This window comes from Pongo pygmaeus, chromosome 4 (assembly GCF_028885625.2).
Source record: "Pongo pygmaeus isolate AG05252 chromosome 4, NHGRI_mPonPyg2-v2.0_pri, whole genome shotgun sequence".
Lineage (NCBI taxonomy): Eukaryota > Metazoa > Chordata > Mammalia > Primates > Hominidae > Pongo > Pongo pygmaeus.
Genome location: NC_072377.2, coordinates 7,347,131 through 7,351,766, shown reverse-complemented (window position 1 = coordinate 7,351,766; position 4,636 = coordinate 7,347,131).

Here is a 4,636-nt window from a genome sequence, read left to right as displayed (position 1 = left end):
TACAATATTTTAAAGTCATCTTGTGCATGAAACAAAGTTTGTGTACATTAAAGCATCAGAAAGCAAAGGTGTCACTATCTCAGCCACCCGTGGGGACAGTCTTGTTATTTGGCACCTCCATCATTCCTGACTCTGAATTTGTATGCTACTACTGATAAGCAATCATTTTCTTACACTTACTCACACATAAGTAATTAGCAGTAAAAAATATGGCACACCTTTAACACAGTGAAAAAATAATGTGTTCAGGGTAACTAAGAAAATGATAAGCAATCATTTTCTTACACTTATTCACACATAAGTACTTAGCAGTAAAAAATATGGCATACCTTTAACACAGTGAAAAAATGTGTTCAGGTTAACTAAGCAGCACAGTAGCATCCCCAGAACACTTGCATCAGCTGTTAAACAACCTCAACGACAAACAATGCAAGCTTCCAGTCTCCACCTACATGCTGTGTTTTAACTAAAAGGTTCCTGCACACTGAATTTATTTTTTTCTGTGGGAAAAAACATCCGCAGCATTTGAGGGGCCAGGAAGTGAGTCCTCTAGGGATGAGGAGGCATTCTGCTGGGTGGCTTTTTAAATGTTTCCTCCAGAGTCATCTCAGCCTCATTAACGACTGTTTTTGTCTCAAAAGTCTCTGATTTTGTAAGCTGACATGATTTCTTGGTATTTTAAGAATGCACACTTCTCTAGTTCTTCAATAAGCCCATCACACATGTTCACCATGCCATCTTTAGGTACTTTTCCTGCAGTGTTAACAACGTCATCTTCATCGTCACTGTTATCACAATCACCTTAATTCAGAACAATTTCTGCCATTTCACCACTGGTCAATAAATAAACAACAGGGCTTCATTATCGATGTTAAAAACTTCTATACTATCCACTTCTTTCAGTTTACTGACAGACTCTGAAGGTGTACGTTTTGCACATGTAAGGAGGTCAGACGTCATTTTTTTTCTACTTGACATGTGAATCGTTCAAAGTTACCACCTTGTTTATCATCATCATTGAACGTAGCTACAGGACAGAGGTTGTGTCAGGCATGCACAACTGTGTCTTTAGTCACTGTGTTCCAGGTGTTGGCCACAGCATATCAGCAGCCTTCATGCTAAACTCCTTTTAAAAATCTTCCACACCTGTGCCTCTGTTCACTGCTGCTAGAGTGCTACTCAAGAAAGAATTTTTATATTTACTCTTCTTTGATCTAAGGATACCCTGGTCACATGGCTAAATTAATTAAGTCAATATGGGAGAAAGTACATGGCATAGATATTATTTTTGATGAAAATTTCTCCTGAAAGATTAGCAGAACTGTTGTCAGGGAATAAGAAAATCTTGCAGTCATTATCCAGTCCAGCTTCTCTGCAGTAAGCATGAGCCACAGGTACAAAATATTTGTAAAACCAGTCAGAAAAGATGTCCCTGGTGATCCATGCCTTTTTATTACGTCATAATGAACTGGTAAGATAGTTACTTCTTGAAAACAATGAGGCCACAAGCTTTTGCCTATCACAGCAAGATTACACTTAGGCATGCCTGCTGCATTGGCACATCCTAGCGTAGTTATTCTGTCCTTGGCATTTTTAATCCCTGCAGGAGCTCCCTCATCAACTATAGTCAGTATCCTTCTGGGGACAGTAACACCAAAGCAATGATGTTTCCTCAGCATTATAGATTTGTTCTGGCATCAGATTTCGACCTTGCCAAACTCCTCAATGAATTTCTCCACCTCTTTGTGATCAGCAGATGTTTTATTAGCACAAATCTTCAATTATTTTATGTTGTGTCTTTTCTTAAATTTCTGCAACCAGCCTGTTGAATATTCACAGTTCCCTTCAATTTCCAGTTCATCATCATGAATATTTACTTTTCATGATCAGCATTCCATTAGGGGCATGTGTTCGGTGAAATGCTGAGGCATCCATTCTTTTAATACAGGATGGAGGTTTTCATCTGTAGCTTGATTAGCAGTGTTTTTCTTCTTTACATTAACTTTTCTTCATTGCTTTCAGCAAAGAAATTCAACAGTTTATTCTGTTTCCTCAGAAGGATACATATGGTGATTTTTCTGTTTCCTCAGAAGGATACGTATGGTGGTCATTCCAACATCATACTCATCTGTAAGACCTTTCTGCTAATGCTGCTGTCTAGTTTTACCAACAGCTTGATTTTCTGTGCTTCAAATAAACATAAATGTTTCCTCTTTTTCCACTGTTACCAATAGGAGTATCCTCAGGCCTTTTTGACATTTTCAACAATATATTTCCACCATAGAGCAGAGAATAAGCAACAAAAATTATAGTAAATAATGCACATAGGTCTTGACTCTATGTGGTGCATGGTGGGGAGCCTGCTATTGATGTCTCTGGCCTGCACAAGTGCCATTTTAGTATCCTTTGTGGGCATTTTTGAGTAGGGAAATCTGGATGTGTGTGGAAAAGATATATCACAGCTGAAGGGGGCTGGGAGAGTCTTTTTTCCTGTAGGGATACTGAATAAACTGTTGTACACCTGTGTTTTGACTGCAACCCATTGCATGATGTCACGTGTGGAACTGTCCACTTGTGGCACCATGTTGGCCCTCAAAAAATTTTGAATTTTGGAGCATTTTTGATTTTGAATTTTTGGATTAGAGATGCTCCACTTGTATAAGACCTAGAGTCACAATAATTAGCCTCATAAAAATATTTATTTAAAAACATTTTTTGAAAGGCAATTGAAGAAAACATTTAAGGAGAGAAGGAACAGAAATCATTTTCCATTCTAGAAAATTAAAAGAGAAATAAGTTGCAGTTATAGCTTTCGCTTTTATCAGCAATATGCAAGTAAAAATTCACATGTAGCAAACTATGGTGCTTTATGCTATGAAGATGTAGCTGAAGAATCAATGAGGTAGAGAGGTTTGTAAAAATGAATTTATTTTTTATTTCCTTGACTTTTTTGTCACTACAGTTCCAATAAGACTCAGTCCCACCAACGGGATGCTCTCACAGGAGACTTTGAGTTGGAGCTGAGTTGTATGGGGAAAGATTGGTTCCCATTTGTTGGTATAGCTGGTGATAGAAGTGTCAAGGATCTGTAGCCTGAAATTCTGTGGCTTCCGAATTCACAAGGTAGCTTCTGGATGCTTCCAGATGCTTCAGAAGCAGTAGGGAGAATTTCCTTGATTTTGGCAAATGCAGTTCTGCTATTAGAAGCAATCTTAACAATTCCTTGGTTTACTCCAGAAGAGAAGAGTCTGGTGACTAAGAGTTGCTTCTGAGAGCACCCCTAGAGCCTGTTTCTCCAGGCTTTGATGATTTTGTATATGTATACTTCTTTGAATTAAGTATCTTTTTACTTAAACCTACTAAAGTAGACAATAGCATCTGCAATCACACCCTAATCCATGTAAAAGTGAAGCATTGGCCAAGAATGAATTCCGAATCACCAAAGCTATGCGAGTCTGAATGTACACACGTTTCTTTGTGCAAAAAAGGCAAAAAATGAAAAAAGACCTTGCTTGAAGGTACCAGGGCACATTTTCTGTACATCTCTGAGTCAAACCTCAATGGTTATTATAAGTGGTTATTATCAGAGTTGAACAAGGGCAGAAGTCTCCAGGCTTCTCTGTGAATGGCTTGGTTTCTTGGAATAGTGTGGGTGCTCGATGCCTGGGGAAAACACTTGCTGGAGGTGAGCAGATCCTGAGAGCCAGCAGCCACAAAAGTCCAGGATCCATGTGCAGAGGAAGTGCACTGTTAGGGAAGAGCACTCCAACCTTTCTTCAGAAGGTCCTCTGCAGATCCAGGAGGCCCTGCTGTGAAGAAATGCTCCTGTCAATGATGCGACCTTAGAATCTCTGAAGATTACAAGAGGCTGGTTTAAAGATGCTGGGATACTTTGGCCAGCATTTGTATACGGAGCCGTTGGTAGGGTGTTCTTCACAAATAAACCCGTGACCAATTTGGTTCTTCCTGCTACAAGGGGCTGCCCAAAGTCAAGATCATGAATGCTGTCTTGATAAACTGTACTTTCTAACTTTTATACTGTCAGAGTACTTATGGTACGGGCTACTTTTTCCACATGTGAGACTGATTAATGGTGGTGATTCAAACCAGCTGAAGCAGTATTATGGAAATTATTATTTCATTTAATACTTTTTGCCTGCAGATAAATTGCAAAGTTTGCAAATTTTAAATATCCAAGTCTTGTACCAATTCCCTCATATTTATTGGTCACCCTCATATTTATTGGTTACCCTCATATTTATTGGTTTCAAGAATTTTGGAGCTGATTGAAGAAAAGACAGGACTAGGAGATGACAGTATTGTACAACAAGCTTTATTGAGTGGCACTTGGGCAGGGAAGATGTTGCTCAGCAGTGAGGTGGGGCGTCTCTGGGTCATGGAGCTCTTAGAACAGCAGAAGTTTGGGTCTTTTATAACCACAGAGTTTGTCTTATCTATAGCTAGCAGATGTTGACTGCACTCTCACGGGATATGCAAAGCAGACAGGCTCTAAATAGCTAAAAAAATATGCTTATGTGAGCTATATGTAAGTGATAGAATGTGTAAAATTTTGAGTTTGGTGCTGGCAGGTTTTGCGTTAATTGTCTTATTCTGAAGAAGTAGAAAACATAGGGTC